An 18,484-nucleotide genomic window follows, 5' to 3' on the forward strand; every position below is an offset into this window, starting at 1 on the left:
TGACCTATAACAAACTTCAGGAGAATATTCCAGAGAAAGAAAGGATGTTGGATTCCTTAGTTCTGGAGCTATGAGTTGCCTTGACTACCCTGTCTTGCCTTGAATGCCATTTGTGCTCTTTAACATGGATTTCACTGCCATTGTACTATAAGTTTGTAGGTATTCTTTCCTCCACAAATTTTGTTTATAGTTGTGGAATAGTGTATAATAGATTTCTTCAGGGAAAACTTTTTAACTAATAGTTTGCTATGCCATTTGAGCAAATAAATGCCTTTGCTAAAGGGAAGCATATTGGTGAGTGATCATGAACTATAATTTTAGGATGGTAGCCCCTTTTAGGATTATTTCTTTAACCCTCAAAGAAGTAGTAAGGACATTTTAGTATCAGTAGGGGAATAAACTCAGATGGAGTACTATGCATCTATATATACTATATCCTTTGTTATATTTAATGGGAAAAGACTGGGGAAATGAAAAACCCTAGCTGTCGCCAGGGTAGGAGTTGACTTGGGCTCTGAGGGAGAATTGTATCCATGGCAGATGAGATTAACAAAGCATAGACTGCCCAGCCTGGTGGAGACACCATCTTCGGGAATATAATTCGCAAGGAAATCCCAGTCAAAATAATTTTTGAGGATAACCATGATGTTTGCCAAAAGCCCCAACTTATTTCCTGGTGATATCTAAGAAACCTATTACCCAGATAACTGTAGCAGAATAGATGATGAAAATCTTCTTGGACACAATGATTGTTGGGAAGAAATGTACAGCTGACTTGGGACTGAAGAAAGGATACTGGATGGTCATTAATGAAGGTCCTGATGGGGGGCAATCTGTGTATCATATCCATCTGCATGTCCTTGGTGGACGTCAAATGAAATGGCCTCCTGGATAAATTGTTGGAATGTGGGCAGCAGGGCAGGTTTATAACATATGTTAAGCTGAGTATACTTAAAGTTTTCTGTTAAATAAGAAATTGGGAAGTCATTTCAAAAGGTACACAATAAAAGATATGTTTTCCTTGAAAAAAAATCTGTTATATTTATTAGGAAAAGACTGGGGAAATGAAAAACCCAGGGGATAATGGAAAGGCTTGTAACAAGGCATGGAGGAGTTGAGGGTAGAGAGAGGAATATTGCTCGGTGAAGCAAAGGAGAGAAATGACCCTGCCCAGAGGAAGCAGCAGGGGTACAATAAGGACTGTTTGTCATTGAATGACTGAACTGATGTTCAGCTCCCTCTATGCCTCAGAAAAGATAGTTCACTTATCTGACTGAGAATTCAAATAAGATAATGTTTAATAACCAGTTTGGATTTTAGAGGTATCAGGAAAGAGGGGCAAGGGATGTCCCTAAATAAGTTTGGAGTCTTCCTCAGCTTTGAAGCTAAGTCCAGGCCTCACAGGCTGGTGGAGTGTTTCTCCCTCTCCCTTCCTCTGCACTAGTTTTGTCAATTTTAGAATCTTAGAAGTAGACAGAAAACAACAAGAACAATTCTGACTTTCAGAGCTGATTGGGCCAGTATCTTTGGGCTGAACAAAATATCGGCACCACTCTCCAGAGACTGTGAAGAACAACCTCCTCACACTCCCCATGCCAGGAAGGAAGAGATGATGACAGGAAGGAAGTGCCACTCCCAGTTGCTCCTTCCTCCATCAACTGTCAGTCTTGTTTCCTTTCCACACCTTCCAATCATATATAAATTTTGTCTATTTATAGATATTTCCTTTAGCCAAGGTATAAACTGAAAACTACTTTAGAAACATGAAGATTAATGTAAAAGTGGCAACCAACTGGTATTTTCAGCATATTAGTTAAAATAACAATAATATGCCTGGAAGAGAACTTCCCAAGGCTCTGAGAATTGAATTTGGTTTGATTCTGGTAAGATATAACAGTTTAGGAGAATTTTTTTAAACTTCTAGAACAGGTCTTGATCAAGGAAAAAAAAAAACTTGTCTGATATGAAGTAACATTCACTTTCTGAATTGAGTTCCATGACTTCAAGTCCTAATGAAAATCCAATTTTTTATAAAAAGTCTTTCTTAATGCATCTTAATTCTCTTACCTTAACTATGTTAGTTTTCCCCATTCATTCTGTATATAGATTGTTTTTACTTATTTGTTTGTTCTCTCACCCATTTTACTTTTAGTTCCTTGAGGGCAAAATCTATCATGACCATTTCCACACCCCACTAATATTTAACACAGTGTCTAGTACATAGTAGGCACTTAATGAATGTTAATTGATTGATTCATTGCAATGCTTTCTTCTTTTTTAGGAACATTATTCATGGGAAAATGAATCTTCTCCAGATCTTGCTTTAAGTTTTATGTGAAATTCCTATTTTTCTGAATTTTCTTATCAATAGAAAATAAGTTTTGCTTGTTTTATTTTGATGAAAATTGTTCCTCACATCTGAAATATTTGCATTGGTTATGCAGGAGGTGAAGAGATAGTGATTTATTTTAAAATGTTTGAATTTTTTAGGAAGGTAATTAAATAAAATATTAACTGAACAGTAAAACACTGATGGCACTCAAGGGTCTAAAAACTAGCTAAATTAGAGGAGCATTCATAAACCAACCATGAAGGCATTCTACTGCTATCAAAATACACTGAGAAGAAAAAATGCTAATTTAGATAATATCATAGCTCTTTGAAATTTTTCACTTTGAAGGGTGTACTTAATCCCTATATTTCAGAGGAAAAACATTCTGCTGGCATGGATAAAATATTTACCTTAGATGAAACATTTGAAATTTATCTTGTTTAATTTTTAACTGGTTATAAAATATGGGGAAATAATTGTCTATGAGAAAAACGTTGGCAGAAGGATCATCTTCTTACAGTAACCATTTACAGATTTTTTCTAGGGCAGACCCTCCACCATAAAATGTATGGAGATACTATCTCTTTAATGGACATAAACAATAGCCACAAATCCACAGCTAGAAAATGTTGAGAATATGAAAAAACTTGAGATATATGACTAGGAAATCTGTTAATAGATCCTCTTTTAATATCCCTATATTTCAATTTCTTCCTCTGTAAAATTAGGAAATTGGAATAAAAAAAATTTCCAATTATTTTCCCCTCTTAAACTTTTAGAAAGGATATACAATTATTTGAGTAGCTAAGCAATTGGCAAGAATTTGAAAAATAAAAACTTAAGACTGAATAATGAGTAAAGAATACTTAATTCTACTTTATTGCTGATCAATTCCAGTCCATTGTTGTTTCTGCCTGGAATTAAAGGTGGGGGGAGTCTGTCTTTGCATTTATAGTATCATAAATTTAAAGGTAGGAAAGATAGTAGAGGTTAACTAGACCAAACCCTTCACTTTATAAACAGTGAACTGAAAACCAAAGAAGTTTAATTATTTTCCCAAAGGTATGCAGATGTAGGTGGATAAGTGGTGACAGGTAAAATTTTACACAGAGTTGAGATGGCAGCCATTGGATCTCTGTCCAGATAGGAAGGGAATACTGTTGGAATGTAGCTTAACAGCATATTATGACTAACCATTATATAATCATCCCAGGGTTTCTCCTCCTTCCCTTTTAACAGTGAAAGTTCAAAACCAGGTTTTAGGATTCTAAGTGTAGTGTTCATCCTGCTATACCATCATCCTATCCTTATAAGACTAGTTGTGTAAAGGGTATTTAGGACACTACAAAAATATTTACATTTTCTGAAACATAGGAAGATATTAAGATCATAGTATTTTAATCTTAATAATATTTGTTTAAAGAGTGGAAAGTTGAGAGGCAGAGTCAAGATGGAGGCTTAGGAGGAGTAGAAGTTCAGACCTCTGAATACCCTTCCTTACCGATCACAAACTGAATGCACCTAGGGGACTAAAAATCAAACCTAACAACAAGACAGAGCCAAGGAACTCTCCTGCTGGACTCAATTCAAAAGGTACGCCCCCGCCAAAAGCTGGAATCAGAGAACACTTGGGTTTAAAGGGAAGGCAGAAGGAAGGCCCCAGAACTCCTCCCCCCCAACTACAGCACTAAGCCTGCAGCAACAGCAAGAACATCTGGGCAGGTAAAGGTGCTGGTCTGAAGTGTGTGCCTTGCAGGCAGGACTGTGCCAAGCTAAGAGTGTCGAACACAGATGGCAGGGAAGGAGCTGCAGAGGTATCATAGAGATGGCCGGTTGGTCAGAACTATGGAGATCCTCCATATTGCTCCAGCCATCTGGGAGGTTTTGGCCTCAGAGCACACCCAGCCCAATCCAGCTGAACTTAATCCTATCAAAAGTCTTCAGAACCCAGGGAAGCCCAGGCCCCAACACCCCTCCCTCATTGACTGCTGGACTTTAATCCAATCAAAAGCCTCCAGAGGACAGGAAAGCTCAAACTCCAACAACCTTCCCACACAGGCTGCACCAGGAGATCTTCTGTCAAAGCTCCAAGAGGGGAGACTGACAGAAGCCCCCCAAAACAAAAAAATGAGAGAAGCAAGAGTGCATACAAATACAGGGAGCAAAGAAGGGGTAAATATGAGCAAAAAAAAAAGAAACAGAAGAAAGAAATTACAATAGACAGCTTCTATTCAGAATATGGAACAGAGGGGGAGGGATCAGCAAATGATGAATCAGAAATCCCAGTGAATTGGATAAAGGCTTTGGAAGAACATTTCAAAATGAAATTCCAAACACAATTAAGAAAGGCTAAAGACAATTGGGAAAAGAACTTAAAAACTAAGATAAGTCATCTGGAAACAGAAGCACTTGAACTAAAATGAGAAAATAGTGTCTTGAAATCCAAAATCAACCAGCTGGAAAATGAGGATAAGGAGATGAAAGATGAGGCAAAGGAGATGAAAGACGAGGTAAAGAGAATGAAAGATGACCTCCAAAGAAAATCAGACTAGAAGGAGAAGGATAACCAAAAATCAAGGAATGAAATCCAGTCTTTAAGAACCAGAATACAACAATTAGAATTAAGTGACCTCACAAGGCAGCAGGACAATATAAAACAAAACCAAAAGAATGAAAAAAAATTGAGGAAAATATGAAGGATCTAATTCACAAAACAGAAGATTTAGAAAATCATTTGAGGAGAGACAATCTAAGAATCATTGGTCTACCAGAAGATCGTGACAAAAGAAAAAGCCTGGACATAATACTACAGGAAATCATTCAAGAAAACTGCCCCGATATTCTAGAAGAAGAGGGGGAAAGTGGAGATTGAAAGAATCCACAGATCACCTCCTGTACTTAATCCCCAACTGAAAACACCCAGGAACATTATAGCCAAATTCAAGAATTATCAGACCAAAGAAAAGATATTACAAGCTGCCAAGAAGAAGTCATTTAAATACCATGGAACCATAGTGAGGAAAACACAGGATCTGGCTGCATCCACATTGAGAGACTGAAAGACATTGAATATGATACTCTGGAAAGCAAGGAAACTAGGTCTACAACCAAGAATCAACTATCCATCAAAACTGACTATATTCTTACAGGCAGAAGTAAGTTCATTCAACAAAATAGAAGAATTCCAAGAATTTGTAAAGAAAAGACCAGATATGAACAAAAAATTTGATGTCCAAGCTCAGAACTCAAGAGAATCATCAAAAGGTAATTAAAAAAGAGGGAAAAAAGAAAATCAAAATAAAATAAACAAACAAAAAACCCCCTTTTTAAGAGACTCAATAAGTTAAAATGTTATGTATCCCTATAAGAAATGAGGTCATTGATAACTCTTAAAAACTGTTGTTATCACCTGGGCAGCTAGAAGAATTACACTTGGAACAGTGACAAACTGTATAGGATGAAATGATAAGACATGTATACATATATAGATACATGCATGCATAAATACATATACATGTGTATATATGTATATATATATATATATATATATATATATATATATATATATACAACTAGAGCTAAAAAAGAGGTTAATACTAAAAGAAATGGGAAAAGAAACAAATGGGGGTAAATGTATATGTCACATAGAAACTCATGGCAGGAGGGGGTGAGAATATCAATACACTGGAAGGAAAAAGAGGTTGGAGATAGGAAATACTCACCTCTTATGTGCTTTAAAACTGACGCAAAGAAGAAAGAACAATTGAATCCATGGGGCAGAGAATAGACTTGCTCTATAGGGGAGGATGAGGGTAACAAACGAACTGGTGGGGAGGGAAGAAGTACAAAAGAGGGAGAAGGTGAGTGGGGTACTTTTCGAAATACTACAGGGAAAATAAGGGGTGACATAAGAAGGGAGTGGGTTAGAAAGGGAAGTAAGATAAGGGTGGGAACTAGGGGGACTGATTAAAAACAAACATTGGTGTAGAAGGAAATAGTGAAAGAAGAAAAGGACCAGCAATAGAAATCAAAATGCTGAGAAATACACAGCTAGTAATCATAACTCTGAATGTGAATGGAATAAACTCACCCATAAAATGCAAGTGAATAGCAGAGTGGATTAGAATCCAAAACCCTACCATATGCTGTCTACAAGAATCAGACATGAGGAAAGTAGATACGCATAGGGTGAAAATAAGAGGATGGAACCAAATCTATAGGGAATCAACTGATAAAAAGAAGGCAGGAGTCACAATCATGATATCTGACAAAGCCAAAGTAAAAATAAATCTAGTTAAAAGAGATAGGGAAGGTAATTACATCCTGATAAAAGGCAGTATAGACAATGAGGAAATATCAGTACTCAACATGTATGCACCAAATGGCATAGCATCTAAATTTCTAATGGAGAAACTAGGAGAATTGAAGGAAGAAATAGACAGTAAAACCATATTAGTGGGAGACTTAAACCAACCATTATCAAATTTAGATAAATCAAATAAAAAAATAAATAAGAAAGAGGTAAAAGAAGTGAATGAAATCTTGGAAAAATTAGAGTTAGTAGACATATGGAGAAAAATAAATAGGGAAAAAAAGGAATGCACTTTCCTTTCAACAGCATATGGTACATTCACAAAAATTGACCATGTATTAGGGCATAAAAGCATTGAAAATGAGTGCAAAAGAGCAGAAATAATGAATGCAACCATCTCAGATCACAATGCAATGAAAATAATTTAATTAGTAAGGGTACATGGAGAGGTAAATCAAAAATTAATTGGAAATTATAAAATATAATTCTACAAAACCAGTAAGTTAAAAAACAAATTGTAGAAACAATAACTTCATTAAAGAAAATGACAATGATGAGACATTGTTTCAAAACCTATGGGATTCAGCCAAAGCAGTACTCAGGGGGAAATTTATAGCATTGAGTTCATATATTAACAAATTAGGGAGGGCAGACTTCATTGAATTGGGAATTCAAATAAAAATTAGAAAGTGAACAAATTAAAAATCCTCAGATGAAGACTAAATTAGAGATACTAAAACCCAAAGGAGAAATTAATAAAATTGACAGTCAAAGAAATATTGATTTAATAAATAAGACTAGAAGCTGTTACTTTGAAAAAAATAGACAAAGTATTGGACAGTCTAATTGAAAAAAGGAAAGAAAAAAACCAAATTGATAGTATCCAAGATGAAAAGGGAGACCTCACCTCTAATGAAGAGGAAATTAAGGCAATCATTAAAAACTATTATGCCCAATTATATGGCAACAAATATGTCAATCTAGGTGATTTGAATAAATACTTACAAAAATATAAATTGCCTAGTGTAGCAGTCCACACCTATCTATGATCAAGGGAAATAGTTAAAATGTAAAGATTGTCTTAGGAGAGCTCATTCTCAGTCCTGAGCATGACAAGTAAAGCCTTTGACCCTTGATCCCAGCGTCCACCAGGTTTAGGTGCGAAATCAGGTTTCTTTGTGCTCACCTGGCTGAGACAAACTACACCTATACCTTGTCCTAATCTACAATTAACCAATGGCAATCCACTATGTATTCATCAATATGTATTGTGTACATTTGCATCTCAATGGGAATAAATATGAGGGACCACAGAGAGCCAGCTCTTTTTACCTTATCACCCTTCACCTGTCTCTGTCTTTCCTGGAGCTTGGCCTCTGGCCAAGCTCAACTTTAAATTGCCCCTCCTCTCTCTATCTCTCTCTGAAAGACCTTTCTTCCTTAATCTCCTATCCTCAAATGGTCCGTGCTTAGAGTACAAGGTCTAAGGGACTGGTGATTTCTTTCTTGATCTCCTCTCCACAAGCTGGACTGATCTGTACTTGCAGCCCAGGCTGTAAGGGATCGTGGCTTTTCTTTCAGCTAATCTCCATGTTCATTGCTTACTCCCATATATTACTTTAAAATTACTTAACTGGTTCATGTCCTAGTGAAAGCTAAGTAGCTGAGCTTATTCTGTAGAGTTTGATTATTATAAATATTGTGTGTGTGTCTGCCTTCTTATCCATCTCCTTGGCTCCAGTCCTTCCCTCAAGGTCAACCTTCTTTCTTTCCTTTCATGGGAGGGCTGCAGGCCAGCCCCCTCCACACCTAGACTAACAGAGAAAGAAATAAATTACCTAAACAACCCCATATCAGAAAAAAAAATTGAGCAAGCCATCAAAGAACTCCCTAAGAAAAAGTCCCCAGATCCAGATGGATTCACAAATGAATTCTATCAAACATTCAAAGAACAGTTAATCCCAATATTATACAAACTATTTGACAGAATAAGCCAAGAAGGAGTTCTACCAAATTCATTTCATGACACAAACATGGTACTGATCCCAAAGCCAGGCAGGTCAAAAACAGAAAAAGAAACTATAGACCAATCTCTTTAATGAATATAGAAACAAAAATCTTAAATAGGAAACTATCAAAATGACTCCAGCAAGGTATCACAAGGTTTAATCACTATGATCAGGTAAGATTCATACCAGGAATGTAAGGATGGTTCAATATTAGGAAAACCATCCACATAATTGACCATATTAACAAGCAAACTGACAAAAATCACATAACTTAGAATAGATGAAGAAAAAGCCTTTGATAAAATACAACACACATTCCTATTGAAAACACTAGAAATTATAGGAATAGAAGGGCCTTTCCTAAAAAATAATAAAGAATATATATCTAAAACCATCAGCAAATATCATCTGCAATGGGGATAAACTAGAAACCTTCCCAATAAGATCAGGAGTGAAACAAGGATACCCATCATCACCTCTATTATTTAAAATTGTACTAGAAACATTAGCAGTAGCAATTAGAGAAGAAAAATAAATTGAAGGTATTAAAATTGGCAATGAAGAGACCAAACTATCATTCTTTGTGGATGATATGATGGTCTACTTAAAGAATCCTAGAGAATCAACCAAAAATATAGTTGAAACAATCAACAATTTTAGCAAAGTTGCAGGATACAAAATAAACCCACATAAGTCATCAGCATTTCTATGCATCTCTAACCCATTTCAGCAGTAAGAATTAGAAAGCAAAATTCCATTTAAAATCACCCTAGACAATTTAAAATACTTAGGAATCTATCTGCTGAGACAAACACAGGGACTATATGAACACAACTACAAAACACTCTCCACAAAATTAAAGCTAGATCTAAACAACTGGAAAAACATTGATTGCTCATGGTTGGGATGAGCTAACATAATAAATCATAATAAAAATGACAATCCTACCTAAATTAATTTACTTATTTTGTGCCATACCCAATGAACTTCCAAAAGACTTTTTGACTGAATTAGAAAAAAAAAACATAACATAGTTCATTTGGAAGAACAAAAGATCAAGGATATCCAGGGAAATCATGAAAAAAATGCAAAGGAAGGAGGACTTGCAGTCCCAGATCTCAAACTATACTATAAAGCAATGGTTATCAAAACAATTTGGTACTGGTTAAGAGACAGAAAGGAGCATCAGTGGAATAGACTTGGGATAAATGACCTCAGCAAGACAGTCTGTGGTAAGTCCAAAGATCCCAGTTTTTGGAACCAAAATACACTGTTTGATAAAAAACTGCTGAGAAAATTGGATTACAGTATGGGAGAGATTAGGATTGGATCAACATCTCACACCCTACACCAAGATAAACTCAGAATGGGTGAATGACCTGAATATAAAGAAGGAAACTATAAACAAATTAGGTGAATACAGAATAGTATACTTGTCAAATCTTTGGGAAAGTAAAGACTTTAAAACCAAGAAAGAGGTAAAAAAGTCACAAAATGTAAAATAAATAATTTTGATTACATCAAATTAAAAAGGTTTTATACAAACAAAACTAATGTATCTAAAATTAGAAGGGAAGCAACAAATTGGGAAACAATCTTCATTACAAAAACCTCTGACAATGGTCTAATTACTCAAATTTATAAAGAACTAAACCAGCTATACAAAAATCAAGCCATTCTCCAAATGAAAAATGGGCAAGGGACATGGACAGGCAATTTTCTTTTAAAGATATCAAAACTATTAATAAACACATGAAAAAGTGTTCTAAATCTCTTATAGTCAGAGAAATGCAAATCAAAACAACTCTGAGGTATCACCTCACACATAACAGATTGGCTAACATGACAGCAAAGGAAAGTAATGAATACTGGAGGGGATATGGCAAAGTTGGGACGTTAATCCATTACTGGTGGAGTTGTGAATTGATCCAACCATTCTGGAGGGCAATTTGGAACTATGCCCAAAGGGTGCTAAATGACTGTCTGCCCTTTGATCCAGCCATAGCACTGCTGGGTTTGTACCCCAAAGAGATAATAAGGAAAAAGACATGTACAAAAATATTCATAGATGCACTCTTTGTGATGGCAAAAAATTTGAAAATGAGGGGATACCCTTCAATTGGGGAATGGCTGAACAAATTGTGGTATATGTTGGTGATGGAATACTATTGTGCTCAAAGGAATAATAAAGTGGAGGAATTCCATGGAGACTGGAACAACCTCCAGGAAGTGATGCAGAGCGAAAGGAGCAGAACCAGTAAAACATTGTACACAGAGACTGATACACTGTGGTACAATCGAATTTAATGGACTTCTCCATTAGTGGCAATGTAATGACCTTGAAGAACTTAGAGGAACCTATGAGAAAAACCACTATCCACATCCAGAGGAGACACTATGGGAGTAAAAACCCTGAAGAAAAACAACTGCTTGAATACATGTATAGAAGGGATATGTTTGGGGATGTAGACTCTAAATGAACATCCTAGTGTAAACAACAACATGGAAATAGGTTCTGATCAAGAACACAGGTTATACCCAATGAAATTGTGTGTTGACTGTGGGAAAGGTGGGGGTGGATAGGGAGGGAAATAATGTGATTATTGTAACCAAGAAATAATGTTCTAAATTGATGAAATAAACTAATTGGAATGGAAAATAAATAAATAAATAGTATTGCACTGAAAAAAATTAGGATCTCTAATTTAGCTTTCAACTGGGGATTTTTAGTTTATTCCCATCTAAGTTTTTTTGATTTGCTTGCCTAATTTATTGACCTCTGCCCTCCTTAATATAAACAAAGAATATAAATTTTTCCCTGAGTACTGCTTTGGCTACATCTGATATATTTTGACAGGATATCTTATTGTTGTCGTTTTATTTCAATGAAATTATTAATTGTTTCTATGATTTGTTCTTTAACTCACTGGTTTTGGAGGATTCTATAATTTAATTTCCAGATAATTTTTGATTTGGCTCTCCATCTACCCTTACTGATGTTTATTTTTATTGCATTATAAATTTAAAAAGTTTCATTCATTATTTCTACTTTTTTGTACTTTTCGCTATGTTTTTATGCCCTAATATATGTTCAATCTTTGCGAATGTACCATATACTGCAGAAAATAAGGTATATTCCTTTTTATCCCTATTTATTTTTCCCCACATGTCTACTAAATCTAATTTTTTCTAAGATTTCATTTACTTCTCTTACTTTTTTTCTTATTTATTTTTTTATTTGATTTATCTAGATTTGGTAGAGGAAAGGTCAGGTTTCCTACTAGAATAGTTTTGATATCTCCTTCCTCCTTCAACTTCACTAGTTTCTCCTTTAGAAATTATTTGCTATACCATTTGGTGCATGCATGTTGATTACTGGTATTTCCTTATTGTCTGTACTGCCTTTCATCAGGATAGAATTACCTTCCCTATTTCTTTTAATTAGATCTATTTTTACTTTGGGTTTGTCAGATATCATGATTACAACTCCTGCCTTCTTTTTCTCAGTTGAGGTACAATAGATTTTGCTCCAGCCTTTGATCCTTATTCTGTGTGTGTCTACGTACCCCATGTGTGTTTCTTGTAGACAATATATGGTAGGATTTGGGTTTCTAATCTACTCTTATATTTGCTTTTGGTTTATGGATGAGTTCATTACATTCACATTCAGAATTATGATAATCATCTCTGTATTCCCCAACATTTTTATATCCTCTCCTAATTTTGCCTTTTCTTCTTTTGCTATATTTTTTAAACCAGTGGTTTGCTTTTAATCAGTCCCCCAAATCCCAACCCTTATTATACTTCCCTTTCTGCCCCTCCCTTTTTGTTCCCATTTTTTTAGTCTCTATTAAGTTCTCCCCCACCTTTTCTTCCTTTTTGGTACTCCCCATCCCACTTCCCCTCTTAGTTTTTCCCTTCTTGCCTTTCCCCTAGGCTAAGATAGAATTCTATGCCTCAATGGATCTAGATGCTCTTCCCTTTCAGAATTGATTTCACTGAGAGTAAGGTTTATGTATTTCCTATTAGCACTCTCCTCCTTTCTGTGATATAATAGTATTCTTCCCCTCCCCTCCACATGTGTTAAGGATAAATTTTAGGGTTGAGACTGAATATATATACATATATATATATATATATTTTTTTTTTAGTGGTCACCAGAGTCTTAAATTCTAAATTCCAATAAAATATTCAATTTAGCTTGGAATTTTATGGTGGTTTATTTACAATAGAGAGAAGATATTAAGGAAGAAGGAAAGAGAGAAAAATGGGTAGATAATAGGAAGGATTTCAACAGCTCAAGCCAAAGGTGGGGCTGAGGATTAAATCTAGCTCAACTTCCAGGCATAAGTCCTCCTCAAAGATCAGGGGCCTCCTTGGAGTCTTGTGCCTTTAGAAAGCCAAGGAAAGGGGATTAATATTTGTACTCACCAAGTGAACGTCTTAGGGTAGCAGTCTGAAGACTCACACTGGAGACCTTCCAAGTCAAGTTCCACTGCCAAAGTTCCTCTCACAGGAAGTGACATGAAATATAAAGGCAGTTCTTTATGTCACTTCCTGTGTCTTACATGTACCAGTGGTGGCTTAAACTTGGCTTTGGGCAGCCCAGGGATTCAGTCAATTTTTTCTGATTTGTCACTTGCTAGCACACATGGTCATAGGCCTTCCTCCCCCATACTTAATCCTTAAGTGGGAATGTATACATTCCTGGTTGCTATAATTCTAATGACCAAGCAGGGTGGAGTAAAATCTAAAATTCACACATGCTCCTCTTTGTTTGATATTTATTTTCCTATCAATCTTATTCCTACAAGTTTCTCTTGGTATCACCTTCTATTCACCCCTCCCTTTTTCTTTTTTTTGTATGTCATCCTAGACTACATATTATCCCAATCTTTACCTGTGAATGATTCTTCTAAGTACTATAATAGTGAATATAATTTTTGAGAGTTACAAATAATATTTTCCATGTATTAATATAAATAATTTGATCTTATTGAAACCCTTAAAGGAAAAAAATTAAATAAAAAAAATGTACTCCCTTTCCTCTCTCTTATTTACCTTTTCATGTTTCTCTTGATCTTTGTGTTTGGATATCAAACTTTATGCTTAGTTCTGGTCTTTTCTTTACAAATAATTGTAAATCTTCTATTTTGTTGAATTCCCATACTTTCACCTAGTCAGGTTTGATGGGTAGGTGATCCTTTGATGAAGACCCAATTCTCTTGCCTTTCTGAATATCATATTCCAACCCTTGCAATCCTTTAGTGTGGAAGCTGCTAAATCTTGTGTGATGCTGATTCATGCTCCTTGATATCTGTATTGTCTCTTTCTGACTTTCTGTAATTTTTTTTCCTTAGCTTGGAAGCTCTTAAATTTGGCAATTACATTCCTGGGCTGGGAGAGGGGTTGTCTTTTGAGCATATGGTGTAGAGGATGTTCTAAGAACTCTTTCAGTGTCATTTTGCCTTCTAGTTAAAGAACATCAGGGTAGTTTTCTTGGATAATTTCTTGTAGTATGATGTCAAGATTTCTGTTTATTTCTGGGTTTTCAGATAGGCCAATGATTCTCAAATTGTCTCTTCATGATCCATTTTCCTGATCTGTCATCTTGTCAATGAGATATTTTATGTTTTCTTCTATTTTGTTAGTCTTTTGAGTTTGCCTTATTAATTCTTGCTGTTTTGAGACATCATTGGCTTACAACTGCCAACTTTTTGTCTTTAAAGATTGGTTTTCTGCTATAATCTTTTGATGTTCATTTTCATGGCTTCCAGCTATTTAATTTTGGTCTCCAATTGGGAGTTCCTGTCTTTTAAATTGTTATTTTCTTTTTGAACTACTGCCTACTTTTCTTACCAATATTCTTCCTTCTTTTTCATAATCTCCAATTTAAAGTCTTCAAGAGCTTTTGGCCAATTTCCATTTTTAAGAAGGTTTGGATGCACTTATTTTTTATTCTCTTCTGGTATTTCTTCTGTAGTCTGGATTTTCCCTCCATAAAAATTTTCCAGTGTCAAAGCCTTCTTCTTGTTCTTCTTGGTGTTGGGAAGTTGTTTTTCCTGGGCATTGTTTGAAATCACTATGCTAGTTTTTGCTTCCCTTTCTATGCAGAAGTCTGAGTGAGGAGGGGAGGCTATCTGTGTATGTAGTTAAGGAGCACAGTTTTTGCCTGAGGCCACCTTTCCAGTCTCGACAGCTACTGTTTGCAGCCCTTCTCTGAGCTATCTTCACACCCAAGGTCTGTGCTCTTCTGCCTATTGGGGTCTCAAGTCTAGATGCTCTCAGGAATAGGTCTTTGGTGGTCTTAGCTGCCATAGACCTAGAGGTGCCCTTGGTCACTCACTGATTCTAGCCTGTGCTGATTCTGAGTCTGGCTCACTGGCTCCATAGGTGGGGTGGGGGAAGGTAGATCAGCTCAAGTTTTGATGGAAGCTATTTCACCCCCTTATAGTGTGAATATGCCCAAATCCCATGTACCTTCAATGCTGTTCTCTACTGTGAAGTCCCTTTGTTCAAATGATTTTTTTTTGGCCTTTTGACATAGTCTATATTGGTAGATGATGAGGAGAGATAGATTCCTGCATCTAAATTGCAGCCATGTTTACCTGGAGTTTGGGGAATTTTTGAGGATGAATTCTTTTTCAGGTGATAGTTGTTAGATTCTCTCAATGTCTAATTGCCCCTCTTTTTTGAGAATACCAGGACAGTTTCCATTGATTTCTTATAATATGGTATCTAGGTTTCTTTTTAGTTGGTGTCTTTCAGATATTCCAGTGATTCTTAGATTATCTTTCTTACATATATTTTTCAGGTCAGTTGTTTCTCTAGTGAAATATTTCATATTTTCTTTCATTTCCCCCAAATTTTTAATGTTTCCTTATGTCTTAGAGTCATTAGCTTTCATTTACCCAATTCTAATTTTTAGGAAATTATTTTCTTCCTTGAGCTTTTGAGTCTCCTTTTCCATTTAGATATTTCAATTTCTTACAGAATTGTTTTCTTCATTGAATTCTTTGTTTCCTTTTCCATTTGGCCATTTTAGTTTTGGGGGAGTTGTTTTATTCAGTGATTTTTCCAAGCTGTTGGCTCTGTCAATTCTCTTAAATTTCATTTATTCAAAACCCCCTATATTCTGTCATAAAATTGTTACAACTTATTTCATGGAAGAAGACTGGCAGCTAGAATTAAGTTATTTGCCCAGTGTTACACAGCTAGGAAGTATCTTAGGCCAGATTTGAACCCAAATCCTCCCCTTTTCAGGCCTGATTTATATCTACTGAGCCACCTACCTGCCCTTATTAAGTTTTTAGCTAATTTTTAATTTTTCCTAGTAATTCTTTTGGAGCCAAACATCTTTTCATACTTTCCTTTGAGGTTTTACAGGTTTATATTTTTGTTATTGTTACCATTTTGATCTTCCCTGTCACTAAAGTAACTTTCTAAGGTTTGATATTTCCCGTTTTCTTTTGCACATTATTCTAGTTTTCAAAATCTCTACTTTGCCTATATATTGCCTGTATCTGGTCCTGTGGTAGACAGAACACTCTTCTAAGCCTGCAGTGTCATATTCTCTGGTGCTTGGGGGAAATTCTTTAAATCCTACAATGTATACTTCAATAGGGTGGCCTGGATAGTTTGTTGTGGGGGACTTACAACTATTTTGTCTAGTAGGATTCCTCTCCCCTGCTGCTATTACCTGAAGGTGTTAGATGTTCTGAGCTGGTCTGCAATGATGGTTTTCCTTGGTGTCTGCTAGAATTTTCTCCTTTCTTAGTTGGGAAGATGGGTCCTTCTTGCTATCCTTTGTTTTGAGACTTTTTTCTTTTTTTCTGATTTTCTGGTGGTGGATTTGATGAGCTCAGAGCATTCCTTATTCCACCATCCTAGCTTCTAGAAGTGGAAATTCCTTTCCTTCTTTGAAAAAATAAGAATGTTTATTTTTTGAGGAGGCATTTGTATGCAAAATGTTGTCATAATCTTTAAATTATAAAATTTCATTGGAAAGGTATACTTTCTGGATAATCTCAGTTTCCATTAAAATTTTCATCTTATTGACAAGAGTAGCATATGAAACTGTCATTTTTTTCTGTTAAAAGTCAAGATTTTCTCATTTGTAATATCCTTTTGATCTTCCAGTATAGAAAGCCTATCAGAAAAAGGAATAAAAATGATTTTGTGTAACCTATTCTTATTGAAGCTTTATTGGCTCTTAGGCTGGACATTTTAGTAATTTTCATGCATTTTAGAACATTACCATTTATAGTTTGCAAACTACATTCTCTTCCATTTGGGTGGGAGAGGAATGGAGGTAGATACCATGATAATATTTGTATTTTCCAATCCTGTGGTTTCTCTTCTTTCTACTAAATATTTTAAAAGAGGGAAGTCCCGGGACTTCCGGTTAAGATGGCGGCTTAGAGAAAGCTGAAGTTCAGATCTCCGGAAAACCCTTCCCGACCGACCTCAAACTAGAAGCTCCTAAGGCACCAAAATTCAAAACGATCAACAGCACAGACCCTGGGAACCCTCCTCCTGGACCTGGACCCGGTTCAAAAGGTACGGCTCGCCTTAAAAGCCAGAACCCGAGATCCCTCGGACCTCAGGGGTAGGAGCGCAGAGTCCAAGGCTCCCGGAAGCCGCAGCCGCGCCGGGCTCAGAGAGCAGGGTCTGAGGAACAACAACCCTCAGGGTCTTCTACCCAAGTCCCAGTCCGGGTGAAAGTTATTGCCTGGGGCCTCCGCTGCAAAGAGCCACTCGGTCCGGGTGAAAGTTACTGCCTGGGGCCTCCGCTGCAGAGAGCTGGTCAAAACAACAGCAACCCTCAGGGCGGGCAAGACAGCCTCACGGGCTGGATCCTGCTATCCAAGTCTCAGTGAAAGTCTGTGCTCTCGGAGCTTGGGGAAGCGGCAGCCCATCCCCCCGCAGGCCGAGGAAACAACCTCACGGCCAGGGATTCTGAAGGCAACTTCCGGAAATCGAGCCAGGGGGAGAGTGTGGCCTCGTGGTCCGACCCTTCCATTCCAGTTCCAGTGAGGCATATTCAGTTTAACCCAGGGAAAGTCATAGAACCATCTGCCCAGGACTAAAGCCTCTGATCACCAGACAAAGACAAGAAAAGCCAATCCTCCACGTTCAGAGATGACAAACTCCACAGAAGCACAGAAGCCCCAAAATACCAAGAAAAATAAGAAGAAAGGGGCGACTCTGGACACATTCTATGGAGCCAAAATACAAAATACAGAGCAGATAGAAGAAGATATACAAGAAAATTCTCCAAAATCTTCCAAAGGAAATAGAAACTCTCCACAAACCCATGAAGAATTTGAATCAGAAAGGACCAAAAAGATGGAAGCCCTCTGGGAGGAAAAGTGGGAAATGATGCAAAAGAAATTCACGCATCTACAAAACCAGTTTGACCAAACTGTAAAAGAAAACCAGGCTTTAAAGCAAGAACTAATAAAGCAAAGCCAAAACACCAAGAAATTAGAAGAGAACATAAAATATCTCACCGACAAGGTGATAGATCTGGAAAACAGGGGGAGAAGAGAAAATTTAAGAATAATTGGACTCCCAGAAAAGCCAGAAATAAACACCAAACTGGACATGGTGATACAAGATATAATCAAAGAAAATTGCCCAGAGATTCTAGAACAAGGGGGCAATACAGCCACTGACAGAGCTCACAGAACACCTTCTACACTAAACCCCCAAAAGACAACTCCCAGGAATGTAATTGCCAAATTCCAAAGCTATCAAACAAAAGAAAAAATCCTACAGGAAGCCAGAAAAAGACAATTTAGATATAAAGGAATGCCAATCAGGGTCACA

The 18,484-nt window shown here is 36.5% G+C and overlaps 1 pseudogene; it reads left to right on the top strand.

Moving 5' to 3' along the window:
• The first annotated feature begins 296 nt into the window (after positions 1-296).
• On the top strand, positions 297-944 carry LOC100616812 (adenosine 5'-monophosphoramidase HINT1-like; annotated as a pseudogene).
• The last annotated feature ends 17,540 nt before the right edge of the window (positions 945-18,484 follow it).

Source organism: Monodelphis domestica, chromosome 5 (assembly GCF_027887165.1).
Source record: "Monodelphis domestica isolate mMonDom1 chromosome 5, mMonDom1.pri, whole genome shotgun sequence".
NCBI classification, from domain to species: domain Eukaryota; kingdom Metazoa; phylum Chordata; class Mammalia; order Didelphimorphia; family Didelphidae; genus Monodelphis; species Monodelphis domestica.